This window comes from Lissotriton helveticus, chromosome 7 (genome assembly GCF_964261635.1).
Source record: "Lissotriton helveticus chromosome 7, aLisHel1.1, whole genome shotgun sequence".
Lineage (NCBI taxonomy): Eukaryota > Metazoa > Chordata > Amphibia > Caudata > Salamandridae > Lissotriton > Lissotriton helveticus.
Genome location: NC_136068.1, coordinates 211,624,826 through 211,645,049, shown reverse-complemented (window position 1 = coordinate 211,645,049; position 20,224 = coordinate 211,624,826).

Below are 20,224 nucleotides of genomic sequence, written 5' to 3'. Positions count from 1 at the left end.
CCTGTTGGAGTATAAACTGAGTTAAATAAAGTACAAAGTGTTGGGGTCAATTCGTCCGATAGAAGTTTATAAACTTTGTTCGGAAGAGCATCCAGTCCAGGCGCTTTATTGGTTTTAGACCTCTTTATTTGATTCCTAATCTCTTCTACAGTGATAGGGGCATCGAGAAGGGCCCGGCTGGCTTCAGATAAAATAGGCAGGGATTTACCCCTTAACCAAGATTGTATTTTATCCTGGGAAGGGGCCAGGTTCTCCTTATACAGATCCGAAAAAAGAGAGAGAAGACACATTTGCATGTCTTTAGTCTTGCTAGATTTATCCACATTGTTGTTGATTATCAATTCATTGATGTTGTACTTTGCCAAATTGCTGCTTTGGAGGACGTAGAACAACGTGTCAATGGGATGATTACACAACAAAATGATCTTATCCTATGCTTTTGGTGGATATACCATCCTATAGTATCAACATGTATGTAACTCCAACCCTAAACTACATAGTAGAGGCTACTGATAATTATTTGTGATTTCTACCAATGCCACTAGCAAGCCATATATGTAATCACCTAAACCCACTGTTAGATTGCCCTGAAGAAATGTTCAATGACAGTGGAATAAGCTTTAAATTGCCTTTGCAAATCAATTATGTAAAAAGCAACAGAAAACATCAGTACATCATCCACATGGGCATGGTCATTTTATTCAGCCATTAACAATAATCCTCAGGAAGATGAGTGATCTATAAGTGAAGAATTGAGACAAGATATGCCTTTGTGTCATTTTGTCTTCGGCATCACCTTTCAACCATCAGCCAGATTAGGAACCTTCAGACTCCTTCTCCAAGACAACAGCATACCATATTAGATGTAGCATGGAAGCAACTGAAAGACCAACCACATAATGAGCAGAACGTACTTAATGATGCTTCAAGACCGTGTCCAGGTTATGAGGAAATTGCAGTACAGTCATCCCAAATGAGTGGCTTCATTGTTCCATTGAGTCTGGTAACATAATCATAATTATCCGATCTGTGGGAGCAAAGCAGATCCCTTTTGGTTCACTTGAGATTTCAGATGCTGGAAACATCTAGGTGAAACTAGAGATTAAAGAAAAGAATTACCAGAAGAGCAGAAACCAGAACGACTCATTTTCCTAGTGATTTCTCATTTATATGGGTTCCCAAAGTGTCCAACGTGTAATCCCCGGTGGCTTTGCTCCTAGATTTTCCAGTAACCCCAATGTCCGTAATTGTTAGGGGCAGAGTTACCTTGATGATTACCAGGCCAGAATCTTCAAGCAATGCAAAGCCAAGTTGAAAAGTATTGCAATGAGTAACAAAGCCACGACAAGCTCAACCTAGTTAAAACATCCTACTGTTGTTGCCAACTTTAATGGCTCACTAGCATGAACATCTTTGTTGGAGTTATTTGGAGCAGTGCCCTTTTAGATATTGTGCATCTAGATAGAGAAAACTCCACGTTAATTGCATAATTTGTTGATAAATGGAAAGATCTTGAACTGCCTGCAAAATGCTAATTCATATCCTACTGAAACAAATGACATTAGGCACCTGTTTCTGTACAGGGATACAGCTCTACTAGTGGATAAATTAACTTAATAGCACTGCCAAATGCAACCAAAAGTAAAGAACAAGCAAAACATATGCAAGACGGAGGACAGGACCTGATGTCTCAAATGTTTTCTTGCCTGAGTGCCTAGCCCCAGCAGAAGAAACACCAATGACCTACTTAAATTCCATAAGGCCAAAACAAAGCTGTTAAAAAAGGATGATTAGGAGGATGACACTCTTTTAATCAGAAAAACTTCAAAATGCGACTTGTGCTCACAAGCAGATATTCAGCCTGATTCATCATCCCAAATGCAAAATTCGCTATTAAAGAATTCGCACATTTGCGAAGAATTGCATTTAAGGAATCTCTATTTGAGATTCCTTAAATGCAATTCATGAATCATTTTAAAATTGCGAAATCCCAATTTTGGGCCGCTATTTACCGAGAGGTCAGACCTCGTGGTAAATAGCAAAAACTTAGAAAAATGCATTTAAATGCATTTTTCTAAGTTGCATGTTACACACACACATGTCCTTTGGACATGTGTGTGCGCAACACCAATGTAGATTACATTTCAGGGGTGCTACAGGGTGTCCTTTGGACACCCCTGCACCCTTGAAATCGCATCCTTATTTGCGATTAGCTATTTGCTAATCGCAAATAAGGAATAACTCCCCATTCATTCCTATGGGGCTGTAGGCCCATATGAATGTATGGGGAGTTATTCCTTATTTGCGATTAGCAATTTGCTACTCGCAAATAAGGAACATGTAGGAATCGCAATATTTTTTGCAATTCCTACATGAATCCCGTTTTGCAAGTCCTTAATAGCGATTCCTTATGAATCGCTATTAAAGACTCGCAAAACGGGTCTTTGATGAATCAGGCTGATTGTCCCCAAGAGGGATGCCCTTAACACATTTCTACATAGACTCTCCGCAATGATATATCCTTGTTTGGCTCCTACCCATTGACTCATGTCAATTACATTATTGAGCTTTTGGGACAGGTCAAGTACGTTAGACCTAAGGGTGGGTTGAATGTTATGGTCCGCCTTGAATTGACAGAATTTTTTGGTCAATCTGCGTTACTCTTTAACACAGAGGTCTGGCCAAATTCTGCCAATCACAACGTGGCGGAATTGTTTTCCGGCGAGGCTCCAGGAAATGTGAGGTGACGAGTTTGGGAGAGATTTGACATCCCCTAACACAATTTTCTAAGGATGTTGTGGCTATTAACGGTGAGATGGCTGCCATTCGAGTAGATTTGCAATGGCTCGAGCCTCGAGCAGATTTCTACTAGAGTGGCAACATAATCAACTCGAATGGCCGCACTCTCTTGTTTAATGCATGGTGCCGTTCGCAGTGTTGGCAGAACTCCGCTGAATCTCGCTGGGTTTTTATGTAACTCCGTGGAATTCTGGCTAGTTAAACTCCTCGTGTTCTGCACACCCCCGTTAGCACCTTGTAAAAACAAAATGGGAATTGGCAAATTCCATTGAGGCAAAAGGAAAACAAAACTGTGTTCATCTCTGCTTTTCCCAAACTAGGATCTTCCCAAATTACTTAAACAAAGTCTCAAACTTGTTCCAGAGACTAATAAGCCTGTTAAAATAAAATCAAGATTGTCTCTCAAGGTTTTAAAATAATTCAGTAATTTACAGTCTAGATTGGGAAAAAACATATACCGAAATTGGAAAAGATTCCACTCATTTAAGGAGAGTCTGACACAAAGAAAGCTTCATGTTACTTTCGGGTCTTACAGTATGAGAGCTTCGATAGAAAAGAGGGAGATTGCCAACGCTGGTCACCTACAGAGATCATCAGTTACTGTGGGGCATAGTTACAATATTTTGGTGTAGGGCAGCCCCACAAGCCTTCTAGCTGCGTTGCCCTATGTGAAAAGAAAAGGGTGGGAATGCACAATACGGTGCATTTATGTCCTTTCTGCCTGCGCACACACTGCAGTCGCGTATCAACACATGCATCCTTTCGCCATGGTGCAAGGGTATCTATGTTGTTGGCATGATAGTTTTTCTGCAGGAAGGGACACGATCATGCACAAAACCAATCAAAGGAGGGGTTTTCCTCATTCTTTGTGTGCTGCATAATGCAGCACCCATGGAAAGAAGAAAAAACGAAGAGAAATGTATAAATTTCTCCTCGTTACGCCTGCTTTGGGAAGGCGTTAGTTTTGGCGCTGCCCCAGTTTTATGCTATGTTGTAAATCTGGGGCAGTGTCAAAAGCCATGGGTGTTGTGTGAGAAAACACACAGCGCCATCAATTAAATGCCTCTTCCTTACAGAGTAAGGCATTGCCCTACTCCATATTTACAAGGCCACAGAAAGCCACACAGTGTGGCTTTGCTTGGCCTTGTAAATATATGCTGGTACTCTGCGCATCCGGAGTGTCACAAAAGTGAAGCTCTGGCGGTGTATAAGTGTCGCAGGTGCATTGTAAATATGCAGTTTGTCTTCCTCTATTGTCTAAACTGAGCCAGAAAGGATCTAGCAAAAAGTTGGGGTTGGCAGATGATTTTCAAGCTGCAAAATGGCCCCTTATTGAAGACGCCTGGCATTGCATGAGAGTCGACTGCAGAGCAGGCACATATTTGGTAGCTCATTACAATCTAACAAGGGATTATTTATCTGTGGAGTCACCACTTGCTTTTGGAAATCCACCTGCATAGGATCTGAAGTGAGTGAAATATGAAAGAGTGGAATGAGCACAAGGGTAACTGCTTCAAGTATCTTCTCGGGAGCAGATGCTAGTAGGCGAGCCTTCTTAGTGCCTGATGCTAAAGACCAATTTTTAATCACTTGCCGTTGGAATAATAGTACCCATTGAATGTTTTTTGAGGTATTCCAGGCTTCATACATGTGACACTTACCCACTGACAGGTGTCCCATCTTCTAACAGAAATGGTGTTTGGTATGCTGCAGTCCTGTTCTTGGACAAGGGGCCATATGTAAGAACTCCAATTTTTTCTGTACTGCGTTAACTGTGCATACTTAAAGCAGTAATCAAAATGAGTGAATGAATGATGTACTCATCAGTGTATATTCACCAAAGGCATCTAGGCATTTAAGTAAGTAAGCAATAAGTTCATTGTTCAGTTGATAAAAACCTTAACAATTTTCACATAAAAAAGCGTGATTTAGACAAATTCATAGTTAAAATACCATCGAGCATATCATAAAAAAATGAATCCTGGATATTATCAAAGTCAGTAAAAGGAGAAGGTCTTTGATCTTCTGATCAGAGTTCAAATATTCTTCTCGAGCTAGTTGCCTATGCAGAGTTCCAACTAATTTACTCGGAGTGTAAATTTGGGGCAAATCATTGGATGTATGACGTTTCAACGCATGCTTTTACAACGCATGCCATTACGACGCAGGTTTTACAACACAAGTCGTTACAATGACTTGCGTTGGGGGGCGCTGGATAGTGAATAGGTTAATTTACTATTCCAACTCCAGTCCCCGTGGGTAGTAGGGAAGATGTTGGATAGTAATTAAACTATTCGCTATCCTAGAGCGCCCCCCAGCGCAATGCGTTGTAATAACTTGCGTTGTGAAAGTTGCGTCGTAATGGTAGTGCGTTGTAAAAGTTGCGTTGTAAAGGGTGTTCCCCCTCATCATTCAGTGTTCAAGACAAGAGAATTTGGTACAGGAATAATCGCCTGGAACTCTGGGTCCATTGCCGACATAGGTGGTTAAACAATCTACCTCTTATAATGCAGCTTAACAAGTGCATCCTCTCAGAGCTGGTTCAGTGGACAGAGGATAGCAAGGTGCGTGCGAGTTCCATTCTTGGGTGTAAAAATATTTGATGAAGATGCTTGTTCGCTGGTGAATAAAGTGCCTAGTGCAATGTGGATGAAAATGTATAGGCTTTGATCACTTAATTGAATGAATAGCCTTAGCAATGAGTTCTAAAAATCTTTTAATGATGTATTTCAAAAAGATGATTTGGGATAAATGGCATTTGGCCTTTGTATTTATGATTCACAGGGCCACAACGCTGCATGGTTCTTTTAATTGCAGTGATTGCTGGTCACTTGTTCACTGAGTTTTACCCCTGCCGCCTCCATGAATTGTATTAAGCAGCTCAACAGCTGTGCATCTAGGCATTAAGACTGAAGTTATAGGGCCAATGAAAAAAAGGTGGGTAAGAGTCATCAAACATGATGGGTCTTCTGGGTGTGCTAAAAGGAACTGTGATTTGAGATGCAGTAGTCAGATAGTGTTACTTGGTTTCACAATTTTGGAGACAGGACAGAAAAGGCTGTGCTTCAAGTATGGGAATGTCTGAAGTGTGGGGGCAACAGTCCTAAGGTGGTAGGCTGAGTGCAAAAGTAAGGCATGAATTTCTATCCTGAATGACACGAGAGTCAGAACCATGCTGGGCTTGATGAACCAGGTAAAGTTATTTAAACTCAAATCTCTGCATAACTGTTTATGATGGACTTAATTAATATGGTCAAAACTATGCAACACAAAGATAACTGTGGTGGTCTCTTTCTCAGGAAATTGCATGTTGTCCTGAGTCTTAGAAGGGAGACCCAGATAAGAGGCATTAGAATATCCAAGTCTGGGGCTTTCATTTGCTGAAGAATAACAGCAATATTTTTTCTCAAGAATCTTGATTGGATAACAGGGCAGCAACTACTGGGCTAAAGAAATTCCTTGTCAAGCTGAACTCAGGGTTCTTGAAAATGCCTACATGGCATGAAGAAATTTCCAGATGACTAGAATGGAATCTTGCACTCCACAGAATCTCTTCACCACAGATCACCATGTCGGTTCTGTCAGCATTGAGATGTAGCCTGTTTACACTAATCCAAGTTTGAGTGTCCAAAAGACAGGACAGAAGTGTTTGTTGGATTGATCCCGTAGGACAGTCGAGAGTGAAAATAAGTCGGGTATCATCAGCACAGGACATACAATCCAGGCTAAATGATGTGATGAGATTGATCAATGGCCTCACATACCCATTCAAGGTACTGCACAACTCAGTACCCACCTACCTGAACTGTTGCATCCCCGCCCACCAACCACCCAGCCACTTCTGCGCCGAGGTGCTCCTATTCGCACACAACACTGCATACACAGTCAGGTTAGGAGGACGGGAGTTCTCTTGCATCACTCCTAAAGCATTGAACTGCCTTCCATTCCACATCAGAGCCTCCTCCTCTCTTCTGCAAGATACTGAAGACATGGCTTTTCAAATAACACACCTACCGCAGGCAGGGCTAGGTACACACGCGTGCTCAGTGTCAGGGTACTCTTGCAGATGATAATATGCTTTACAAATACATTTTAACATGAAGATATTGATCAGAATCAGTGGCAATGATGATCTTTGAGGACATTCACACAATACTAGATAAGACGTAGAGACAGGAAATAGACCGAATCAGCGATCGGTTATGTCCTAGTAGAAAAGATGAAAACCAAGAATGCACAGAGCCATCTAGTCCAACAGTGGATAATCTGTCATGCAAGATGGAATGGCCAACCGCGTGTAATGCATAAAAGACTTCCAGCAAATAAGTCCTCTGATGTAGTATTGTGGTTCATCCTTAAATAATCTAGCATCAAGCTCAGAGCCGTTTCTGTGCCCATGCCATAGAAGAATCCCACAGCAGATGGGCCTAACTGTTTGTGGCTTTCTAAGTGGTTAGACAGCCATTTGGCCAGATTGTTCTCCACCAATTTGGCAATATCTGGAACCATGGAAAATAATCTATAATTCCCCTCTTTCTTGGTGTGCGGAACAGGCTTTTTTTTAGTAATGGTTTAGCATCACTCTTCTTCTAGTATGTTATTTTAGCCTCATGGAACCATCCCTTATACTGTTTTTGCTGTAGTTTATAGGCTTGAAGTGACTCAAGGGAGTAGGACAGTCATTACTTCTTCTCAAACTGAAGTCCCTTTGCCTCCAGTCCATGGCATACAGGCAATTGATAAATGCAGACAAAATCTCTTCTGGGCCTATCGTTGGCCCTCAGCTGTTTGAATTTCAAATAGTCCTTCTCAAACTTGATTTTAGACCTGAGGTCAGATTGGCAAGGAAGAGTTAGCCCGAAGAGCAGGAATGTTAGATTTGTTAGTAATTTTTCTATTGAATTGAATCAAGACAAGATCTGTCTAGAGTAGAGTTGGGTTGGAGCTGAACTTATAGGAGGCAAAAATAAGATCAACAGTATGTCCCTTTTGATGGTTGGAATGTTCCTGCTTTTGTTCAAAACGTAGGGTGAGGTTGATGAAAGTCTGAGTGGGTCTAGCCAAAAGGGCTTTGTACCATTGTAAGTCACTGAGCACAATCGCATTAAAGAAAATTGACAACTACACAACCAACTATCTCCAAAGGCTTTTCAGTAAACAGAGCTGGAGCATAGAAAGGCAGATAGACCGGCACAAGGCATCTGATACAGAAAGGTGATAGTAAAGTTGACAAGCCAGGACCTCCTACAACCGCTACAGTTAACTGTCATGATTAAATTATATTTTAAGACCATCACGTATTCGCCTTCTAAATGCTCCTTTCTCTCATAGTATGAGATTTAAAACTCTCAGGAAGTGCATCTACTAAACCTGGTTCAGATGCCTCTTGCAGCCAAATCTCAGTCATGCATATTACAGTGTCTCTTTGCACAGCGCACAGGGGCTGAGTATAATGAGGACTGCATGGCGGGCTCCATTAGTATAATAAAACAGCAATCAGGAGTATGCCTCATTATGCGCAACGACAAATATAGGAATGTAGACAAGCACTTGGCAGTAGGCTGCCAGCTCTGCATTTACTTTAAAAAGTCCACAAAAACACTTTGTGTAACAGAAATTTGGGAAGCAGGAAGCGTACAATCTGCAGCCTTAGATTCCAGCAGTTTTCAAAATGGAAGTTGTGCAAAATGGACACCTCTACTTTGTAAGCAGTTATTACATGGGTTCACAATTAGAAGAAAACCTGCACACTCAACAAAGTACTCCAATTTACATATTGTTGAGCAAAGTTCCACTGGTTAGTGTGCTTGTGGGTATCACCCCCTGCTTTTGGGTGATGTAAAGTCTAACACCATATGCACGTATAGAAAATTACACACGTCTCCTTAAGCACTACTTTAGGTACTGCGAGGAATCTCCACTCTTAATTATTATTAATCAATTATCGTAGTTTCAATTACATTTTAATTATAAAACAAGTTATTAATGTGTTATGCAATTAAGTTCCCAAATTATACTCCCACAATCACATTTAATATGTATATAAAATAAAGAAGTATGATACATTTAACATATTTAATGATCAATTAAATATTTATGATTATATGAACAATTCATTGTTAATTAATTATAGTTTAAATAACTTTTCACCCTATGCACCTACAAACACAACAGCCCACACCTAATATATAACCTAAAATATATAATTATTAAACAATGTACATAATTAATAATACATACAATAATTAGTAATACATATAATAATTAATAAAACATTAATAAATAATCGTTAATGAATTTACTTTATTGACTTCCTACCCTATATCCCTACAAACCCAACAACCTGCACATAAATCAAAACACGAAAAGTATAATATTCACACAATTTAAATAATTAACTGTCAGTTGAATAATTATTATTAATCCATTATTACTTAATTAAATTCTCACCCTGTAACCCTACAGACCCATCAACCCGCACCTAAAATATGGCTTACAATTCTGATATTTGCACAATTTACATAATTAGTTATCAATTAATACAAAATTCAAAATGAATTGTTAAGTATTTACACATAACTAACTTCCCTCCCTATACCCCTGCAAACCTCACAACACACTATAAGTTACTATTACCATTTGCATTAAAAAATTATAAATAGCTTAAAATTACAAACTATATTTAAAAATATTGTCAACAATTATACAAATAATATTTAACATATAAAATTATTATATGAACTCAAGCACATAAAGATAATTATATAACTATATTTTAACAACTATTGAAAACGATATTAAAATACAGATATTTTTGAAAACTATATTACTTACCTAAAAAAACAATATTGTTATCAACAATATTTCTGCATAACATTTATGTGTCACAATTTTAAAAACTCGATATTTGTGTATATTTATAATTTGATATTTTGACTAAATACCATTTGAAATAGGCTTTCCAACCATCAACCTCATTAGCTTGTTCTTTTGCAAAGAATAAGACCTTTTGGTACAGGTGGCAGAAATAGATGTAAAAAAAAGCCCAGTGTTTTTCAAAATAGAATGTATCCAACAAATGTTTTGCTTTGTTTATCTGTGAGCAAATCCTCTGCTAAATTGTTCCCATCAGAAGTAAGAATTATCTTCAGTTCAGTTGAACATCTTCATTCATTTTAGATCCCCTTTCCTAACATACTCCACCCGTGCTATATGCTAGCTCACATTTCTCTTCCCAAGGATATAGTGGTCTCTCTCCATATTCATAAATCAGTGAGTTTGAAGATGAACCTTCGAGTGAGATTATTTATTCTCTGTTTTAAAATAATGTCCCACAGATTGCAATGCCAAAGATTGCATTCAATTGACTGGACTCCTGATGAGATGGAGGTGAAGTCTTCATGAGTTATCTGACAAACTCTAGGACATGCTAATGTTCGTCCAAATTCAGAACACTGTATTCCTTCCGCATGGCTGAGGTGTACTCCTCCGTGCATGACTGCACAACCTAACTCTACCACCCCCATCATAAATAAAGTGTCAAAGTGCTTGCACATTCATCCTAATCTGTGCTCATTAGAAGACGTTTTGGTGAATAATGGAAGGATGTTTGGATGTATGATGGATAAATGCATGAAAAAATGGTGCCGGATGAATGATTGGATGATTCGCATACTGGTTAGAAATATGGATGGGCAGAATGTTTCTTTCCCGCCAGCGGAATTGGTGGAATTTCGGTCACTCCTCACAACTCTTTAAGGTGGACTTCTGGCCAAATTCCGCTTATCACAGCGTGGTTGAATTTTTCTCACGCAGGCTCCAGAATATGTGAGCTGGCGGGCTCGAGCAAGATTTGGCGTGCCCTAGTGCGATATTCAAACCCAGATGGTTGCCGGCGTTCGTGAGTGAGCACAGTCAGAGGGCTGCTATTCAAGTAGATTTACTGCCACCCAAGTAGATTTTTTACTCGAGCGGCAGCAAAATCAACTTGAACGGCTGCCCGCTCTTGCGCAATGCATGATGAAATTTTTGTGCTGATTGGTGAAATTTGACAGAGTTTTTCTGTAACTCTGCAGACTTTCACAGAGTAAAACTCCACGAGTTCCACCCACCCCTAATTAAAAGTACAGAGCTATCTCTGCTCTAAACCATGACATGATCATTTTTAGGTCGAGGACCTAAAGGCTGCGCTTGCGCAGTCTGGGGTCGGAGATTTAATGTCTCTTAGTAGCTCAGTAGATCCCGCCTCCTTGCCCCATCTCTTCCCTATTGGCTGGCTTCCGAAACGGAGGCCAGCCATTGGAGGAGAGATCCGTCACTCCGATGTAGCCCCGTCCTTTTCGGATTTGGGGGCGTCATTTTTGATGTTCTTTAGACAGTGACGTTGTCTGTCACTCAGAACTTCAAAACCACGCCCCCAAGTCCGAAAATGGCCGTAGCATTCTAAATGCCATTTTCCCCTGATCGTCTCTGCTAGAAGTCGCTCTTACGAAGCTCTTGAAACGGGTAAGTATGTTGTTGTTGTTTTCGTTTAGATGTAAGCCATGTTTGTTTTTTTAGGCTAATCTTATGTTTCTTTTCTTTTTTCTAGGTCCAACATGGCCCGTGGCGTCTCCCTGCAGCCGTGTGCACCGCTGTGCACGAAGCTGTTCAGACGGGTATGTATGTTGTTGTTGTTTTCGTCTAAAAGTAAGCCATGTTTGTTTTTTTAGGCTAATCCTATGTTTCTTTTCTTTTTTCTAGGTCCAACATGGCCCGTGGCGTCTCCCTGCAGCGATGTGCACCGCTGTGCACGGAGTGGTTCCGATCCGCGGCTCTTTTGCAGTTTGAGGTAAGCTATCTTTTCTTTTGCAATAATCTTATGGTTTTTTTGTCTTTTAGAGGTCCAACATGGCCCGTGGCGTCTCCCTGCAGCCGTGTGCACCGCTGTGCACGAAGCTGTTCAGACGGGTATGTATGTTGTTGTTGTTTTCGTCTAAAAGTAAGCCATGTTTGTTTTTTTAGGCTAATCTTATGTTTCTTTTCTTTTTTCTAGGTCCAACATGGCCCGTGGCGTCTCCCTGCAGCGATGTGCACCGCTGTGCACGGAGTGGTTCCGATCCGCGGCTCTTTTGCAGTTTGAGGTAAGCTATCTTTTCTTTTGCAATAATCTTATGTTTTTTTTGTCTTTTGTAGGTCCAACATGGCCCATTTTGTTTATTTTGCTAATCTTATGTTTATTTCTTTGTTTTTCAGGTTTAACATGGCCCGTGTCGTCTCCGTGCAGCTGTGTGCTCCGCTGTGCACGAAGTTGTTCCGACGGGTATGTATGCTGCTGTTTTGCTCTTAGAGGTAAGCCATTTTGTTTATTTTGCTAATCTTATATTTATTTCTTTGTTTTTCAGGTTTAACATGGCCCGTGTCGTCTCCGTGCAGCTGTGTGCTCCGGTGTGCACGAAGTTGTTCCGACGGGTATGTATGCTGCTGTTTTGCTGTTAGAGGTAAGCCATTTTGTTTATTTTGCTAATCTTATGTTTATTCCTTTGTTTTTCAGGTCCAATATGGCCCGTGTCGTCTCCGTGCAGCCGTGTGCACGGCTGTGCACGAAGTGGTTCGGACAGGTATGTATGCTAGTGTTTTGCTGTTGGAGGTAAGCCATTTTGTTGATTTTGCTAATCTTATGTTTATTTCTTTGTTTTTCAGGTCCAATATGGCCCGTGGCGTCTCCGTGCAGCTGTGTGCTCCGCTGTGCACGAAGTGGTTCAGACAGGTATGTATGTTGCTGTTTTGCTGTTAGAGGTAAGCCATTTTGTTTATTTTGCTAATCTTATGTTTATTTCTTTGTTTTTCAGGTCCAATATGGCCCGTGGCGTCTCCGTGCAGCTGTGTGCACTGCTGTGCACGAAGTGGTTCAGATAGGTATGTATGCTGCTGTTTTGCTGTTAGAGGTAAGCCATTTTGTTTATTTTGCTAATCTTATGTTTATTTCTTTGTTTTTCAGGTCCAATATGGCCCGTGGCGTCTCCGTGCAGCTGTGTGCACTGCTGTGCACGAAGTGGTTCCGACGGGTATGTATGCTGCTGTTTTGCTGTTAGAGGTAAGCCATTTTGTTTATTTTGCTAATCTTATGTTTATTTCTTTGTTTTTCAGGTCCAATATGGCCCGTGGCGTCTCCGTGCAGCTGTGTGCACCGTTGTGCACGAACTGGTCCCGATATGCTGCTCTTTTGCTGTTTGAGGTAATCTATCTTTTTGATTTTGCTAATCTTAGGATTTTTTCTCTCTTTTCTAGGTACAACATGGTCCGTGTCGTCTCCGTGCAGCTGTGTGCACTGGTGTCCACGAAGTGGTTCAGACAGGTATGTATGCTGCTGTTTTTCAGTTAAGGTAAGGCATTTTGTTTATTTTGCTAATCTTATGTTTATTTCTTTGTTTTTCAGGTCCAATATGGCCCGTGGCGTCTCCGTGCAGCTGTGTGCACTGCTGTGTACGAAGTGGTTCAGACAGGTATGTATGCTGCTGTTTTGCTGTTGGAGGTAAGCCATTTTGTTTATTTTGCTAATCTAATGTTTATTTCTTTGTTTTTCAGGTCCAATATGGCCCGTGGCGTCTCCGCGCAGCTGTGTGCACTGCTCTGCACGAAGTGGTTCAGACAGGTATGTATGCTGCTGTTTTGCTGTTAGAGGTAAGCCATTTTGTCTATTTTGCTAATCTTATGTTTATTTCTTTGTTTTTCAGGTCCAATATGGCCCGTGGCGTCTCCGTGCAGCTGTGTGCACTGCTGTGCACGAAGTGGTTCAGACAGGTATGTATGCTGCTGTTTTGCTGTTAGAGGTAAGCCATTTTGTTTATTTTGCTAATCTTATGTTTATTTCTTTGTTTTTCAGGTCCAATATGGCCCGTGGCGTCTCCGTGCAGCTGTGTGCACTGCTGTGCACGAAGTGGTTCAGACGGGTATGTATGCTGCTGTTTTTCAGTTAAGGTAAGGCATTTGGTTTATTTTGCTAATCTTATGTTTATTTCTTTGTTTTTCAGGTCCAATATGGCCCGTGGCGTCTCCCTGCAGCTGTGTGCACTGCTGTGCACGAAGTGGTTCAGACAGGTATGTATGTTGCTGTTTTTCAGTTAAGGTAAGGCATTTTGTTTATTTTGCTAATCTTATGTCTATTTCTTTGTTTTTCAGGTCCAATATGGCCCGTGCCGTCTCCGTGCAGCTGTGTGCTCCACTGTGCACGAAGTTGTTCCGACAGGTATGTATGCTGCTGTTTTTCAGTTAAGGTAAGGCATTTTGTTTATTTTGCTAATCTTATGTTTATTTCTTTGTTTTTCAGGTCCAATATGGCCCGTGGCGTCTCCGTGCAGCTGTGTGCACTGCTGTGCACGAAGTGGTTCAGACAGGTATGTATGCTGCTGTTTTTCAGTTAAGGTAAGGCATTTGGTTTATTTTGCTACTCTTATGTTTATTTCTTTGTTTTTCAGGTCCAATATGGCCCGTGGCGTCTCCGTGCAGCTGTGTGCACCGTTGTGCACGAACTGGTTCCGATATTCTGCTCTTTTGATGTTCGAGGTAATCTATCTTTTTGATTTTGCTAATCTTAGGTTTTTTTCTCTCTTTTCTAGATACAACATGGCCCGTGTCGTCTCCGTGCAGCTGTGTGCACTGCTGTGCACGAAGTGGTTCAGACAGGTATGTATGCTGCTGTTTTTCAGTTAAGGTAAGGCATTTTGTTTATTTTGCTAATCTTATGTTTATTTCTTTGTTTTTCAGGTCCAATATGGCCCGTGGCGTCTCTGTGCAGCTGTGTGCACTGCTGTGCACGAAGTGGTTCAGACAGGTATGTATGCTGCTGTTTTTCAGTTAAGGTAAGGCATTTTGTTTATTTTGCTAATATTATGTCTATTTCTTTGTTTTTCAGGTCCAATATGGCCCGTGCCGTCTCCGTGCAGCTGTGTGCTTCACTGTGCACGAAGTTGTTCCGACAGGTATGTATGCTGCTGTTTTTCAGTTAAGGTAAGGTATTTTGTTTATTTTGCTAATCTTATGTTTATTTCTTTGTTTTTCAGGTCCAATATGGCCCGTGGCGTCTCCGTGCAGCTGTGTGCACCGTTGTGCACGAACTGGTTCCGATATTCTGCTCTTTTGATGTTCGAGGTAATCTATCTTTTTGATTTTGCTAATCTTAGTTTTTTTTCTCTCTTTTCTAGATACAACATGGCCCGTGTCGTCTACGTGCAGCTGTGTGCACTGCTGTGCACGAAGTGGTTCAGACAGGTATGTATGCTGCTGTTTTTCATTTAAGGTAAGGCATTTGGTTTATTTTGCTAATCTTATGTTTATTTCTATCACTCACTGCTGCACTCTCTCCTCAGCCTCTTACTGCACCATCCCTTCACTCTCTCCTCAGCTCCACTATACCGTCTCTTCACTGTTGCACTCTCCTTAGTCTCTCACTGCACCATCCTTTCACTGCTGCACTCTCTCCTCAGCCTCTCCCTGCACCATCCTTTCACTGATGCACTCTCCTCAGCCTCTCCCTCCACTGTCCCTTCACTGATGCACTCTCCTCAGCCTCTCCCTGCACCGTCCCTTCACTGATGCACTCTCTGCTCAGCCCCCTATTGCATTGTCGCCTTAACTGCTGCACTCTCCTCAGCCTCTCCCTGCACCGTCCCTTCACTGATGCACTCTGTTCAGCCCCCCATTGCATCGTCCCTTCACTGCTGCACTTTCCTCAGCCTCTCACTGCACCATCCCTTCACTGCTGCACTCTCCTCAACCTCTCACTGCACCATCCCTTCACTGCAGCACTCTCTCCTCAGCCTCTCACTGCACCGTCACTTCACTGCTGCACTCACTCCTCCTCCCCACTGCACCGTCCCTTCACTGCTGCACTCTCCTCAGCCTCTCACTGCATTATCCCTTCACTGCTACACTCTCTCCTCAGTCCCACTGCACCGTCCCTTCACTGCTGCACTCTCTGCTCAGCCCCCCACTGCACCGTCCTTTTACTGCTGCACTCTCTTCAGCTTCTCCCTGCACCGCCCCTTCACTGCTGCACTCTCTGCTCAGCCTCTCCCTGCACTGTCCCTTCACTGATGCACTCTCTCCTCAGCCTCTCCCTGCACTGTCCCTGCACTGTCCCTTCACTGCTGCACTCTCCTCAGCCTCTCCTTGCACCGTCCCTTCACTGATGCACTCTCTGCTCAGCCCCCCATTGCATCGTCCCTTCACTGCTGCACTCTCCTCAGCCTCTCCCTGCACCATCCATTCACTGACGCACTCTCTGCTCAGCCCCCCATTGCATCGTCCCTTCATTGCTGCACTCTCTGCTCAGCCCCGCCCCCATCCAGGCTGCAGCCCTCACTCCTCCACTGCACCATCACTCACTGCTGCACTTTCTCCTCAGCCTCTTATGGTACCGTCCCTTCACTGATGCACTCTCCTCAGCCTCTCACTGCACCATCCCTTCACTCTCTCCTCAGCTCCACTATACCGTCCCTTCGAACTCTCTCTCTCACTACCTCACTCTCTCTATCACTACCTCACTCTCTCTTTCACTAACTCACTATCTCTCTCACTATCTCTCACACTACTACACTATCTCTCATTCACTCTCTCTCTACCTCAATCTCTACCTCACTACTCAACTCTCTCTTTCTCACAGCATCACAATATCACTACCACAGGAACTATCTCTCTAACACACTACTTCACAACTTAACTCTCTCTATCTCACTACCTCACTCTCTCTACATCACTACCTAACTCTATCTATTACTATCTCACTATCTCATTCTCACTGCCTCACTATATCACGACACTCTCTCAAAAATTCACAACACTCTCTCACTACCTCACAACTTCACTCTCTCTCTCTAACTCACTGCTTCACTCTCTCTATCTCACTACCTCACACTCTCTCTATATACTACCTCACTCTATTTCTATCTCACTATCTCTCTCTCACTATATCACGACACACTCTCTCTAAAGTTCACTACATCACTCTCTCACTACCCCACAACTTCACTCTCTCTCTATCTCACTACCGCACTCTCTCTCTCTCAAATACACTAACTCACTTTTACTCTCTCATACACTACCTCACTCTAGCTCACTACTTCACAACATCGCTCTGTTTCTATCTCAATACAGCACAACAACTCTCACCCTCACTACCTCATTCTTTCACTACCTCACTCTATCTATCTCTCACTACCTCACTCTATATCTACTTCACTCTCCCACAAAACAAAAATAACTACATCACTACTCAAGTTAAATCTATAACACTATCTCACTCTCTCTCTCACTAACTCTCTCCATAACATCACTCTATTTCGATATCACTCTCACTACCTAACTATAACACAAGTCACTCACTCAAAAAATAACTACAACACTCTCTCGCTGACTCACTCTCTATCTCACTAGCTCACAAGTTCACTCTCTCTCTCTCCAACTCACTACGTCACTCTGTATCTCACTAACTCACTCTCTCTCTATCTCACTAAGTCACTTTCACTCTCTCTTAAACTACCTCAATCCATCTCTATCTCACTACATCACAACAGCACTCATTGTTTCTATCTCACTACCACCAAAAATCACTCTCCATCACTAACTCACTCTTTCACTACCTCACTCTCTCTCTCACTACCTCACTCTCTCTATTTCTATCTCACTAAGTCACTTTAACTCTCTTTCACTACCTCACTCTCTCTCTATCTCACTACCTCACAAACTCACTCACTGTTTCTATCTCACTACCTCAGAACATCCCTCTACCTCACTCTTTCACTACCTCACTTTCTCTGTCTCTCACTACCTCACTCTCTATCTACCTATCTCTCACTACATAACTCTCTACCTCACTACTCCACTCTATCTCACTACCTCACAACTTCTCTCTCTCAAAACATCACTACCTCACTCTCTCACTACCTCACTCTCTAGCTCACAACCTCACAACTTCACTCTCTTTCTCTAACTCACTACCTCAATCACTCTCTATCTCACTACCTCACTCTTTCTATCTCACTAACTCACTTTCACTCTCTCTTTCACTACCTCTTTCTCTATCTCACTACATCACAACATCACTCTATGCTTATATCTCACTACCTCACAACATCCCTCTCCCTCACTACCTCACTCTTTACTACCTCACTCTCTATCTCACTACCTCACTCTCTCTCACTACCTCACTCTCTCTCTATTTCAATACCTCACTCGCTCTCTCTATCTCACTACCTCACTCTCTCTCTGCTAATGCAATAGGTATCACATATGCAAAAAACAAAGCTAATGCCAATACAAATGACAATGCCATTTATTTAGGGATACAAAAAAGATAAAAAATAATGAGCAATTCTAATAGCTCTACCTATAATATTGCCGAGACCATTGCATTGTAAATGCTTGTTATTCTTATTGTTGTTTCTAGAAGGAGAGAATCTGGGAACTGGGGAACCAAGTTTAAAACCTGGCCTGTGAGTTTGGGCAAATCAATTCTTCTGTGCACTATGCACTGCGCTGCTCTCAGTGCGTGGGGTCGCAGATGAGTGCAGCTGCGAGGAGCGGCGAAGAGAGGGAGCTACAGTAGCAGTGCAGATGAGGGCTTCCTTTGACTATTGAGGAATTGGGGAGGCTGCACAGCCAGTGGCCGAGTGGCATACAACGCGATCATTGGCCAGCGGCAAGCAGTGAGCAAGTAAGCGATGGGAGGTTAGCCCCCGCTATGCCTCTGCTGTTTGTGCTGATGTACTTTGAGTTGTGTGTGCTATTGCCTTGGGATGCCTGGTGTCTGGAGGCAGCAGTGACGTGGTGCCAATTGCCCAAAATTTCTACTAGGGGCCCCGGTCCCAGACGTCAGAAATTGTTGCTGCCCCAGCCCTCTTTTGCTGTACACCTCAATGCCCTAGGCTTCACCCTCTGTAGCCACCCGCAGAGGATGACGTCATCAACCTACCAGCTGGCTAAATAAAATGGAAAAGAGGGCAAAAAATAAAAAAATTGCCAGAGTGGACAAATTTGGTGTGTGGAGGGTGACAAGGGCATAGCAGCGTATGCAGCAGTGGGTGGGTCAGAGGTGTTAGAACCCACTGCTTGATTTGTTTGAGCAACGTGTCACGGAAGCAGCTCGGCTAGGCTGGGTGTGGCTTGTGGCAAGGTGTGTGTCTATCCCGCCTCAGGCACGAAACCCCACAACCCTACAACCTTCTAACTTTGCAGTCGGAAGAAGTGAACTAACACAATTAGTACATTTCCCTGTACATCATCTACACATCAGCTCATCAGTGGAGCTAGCGTGCTTATTCGCCTTCTCAATTAGTTAGAAAATGGATATTTGGCAGGCTAGGGCATGTGCCAAAGCCAGGCAAAAACCACTACTCTACTCAGGATTAGGGAGTTACACTCCTAAAATAACCCCTGCTCACCCCCTTGGTAGCTTGGCACGAGCAGTCAGGCTTATCTTAGAGGCAGTTTGTAAAGCATTTGCACATAACCAACAATAATACAGTGTAAGCACTACAAAAGGACACCACACCAGTTTAGAAAAATATCCAATATTTTTATATACTTAAGTCAAACCCAAAAACAATAAAAATCTACAATACAGTACTTCAAAATCTACTTTTATCAAAATATGTTTTAAAAATAGTTCCTTGATGCTGATAGCTCATCCAGGGCTATCACGGCATTGTGAACTTACAAATTCCAACAGTTCTGGCTGACCGCGGCGTTGCGGGCCAGCTGCGGTGTTGGGAAGACCCGCAAACAGTACCTTTCAGAAATGAAGGGCGCCGGTGACCTCTCGTGGAGCTTCCGAAAGCACAGTGTCCGCAGGCATAGGTTACAGAGGTCGGTGCAGGACTTGTTGGTGCCCTCAAAGTCACACACGTTGCAGGTCGATCTCCTCTCTGTTGGGGTCAGGAGTGCTGATGTCGGTAGGCATCGTGTGCCGCGGTGCGAAGTGTGGCGGTGCTGCGTGTGGTGCCCTCAGGTCGCGTTGCTAGCAGCAGCTCGGTGGCTGCATCGGATGGCATCGTCGGTGAGACCAAGATCACAGAGTGAGATGAAGGCAGTGTTTGTCCCGTTCCTGGCAGGTCACGGTGCAAGCAGCGGCGTCGCTGTTGCTGAAGCGCTGTCGTTGGCTGACGAACTAGAGTTGTTGGCGCCAGCATCAGTAGGCCAAGGCTGCGGAGCAGGATTAGGGTGGTGCATCATATAAATTTACGAGCGGTTCCCTCGAACCACGGTGCAAGCAGCGGTGTCGATTTTGGCATGGAGCAGCATCGTCGGGGAGGCCAAGGCGTCATCATGAACTGAGGCGGTGTGGACTGCGGTGCCCACAGGTTGCAGTGCAAGCAGCGGCTCGATGGCGGCGTCAGCAGGCATCGTCGGTGATACCAGGTTCGTGGTGCAGCATTGCGGCGGTGCCCTC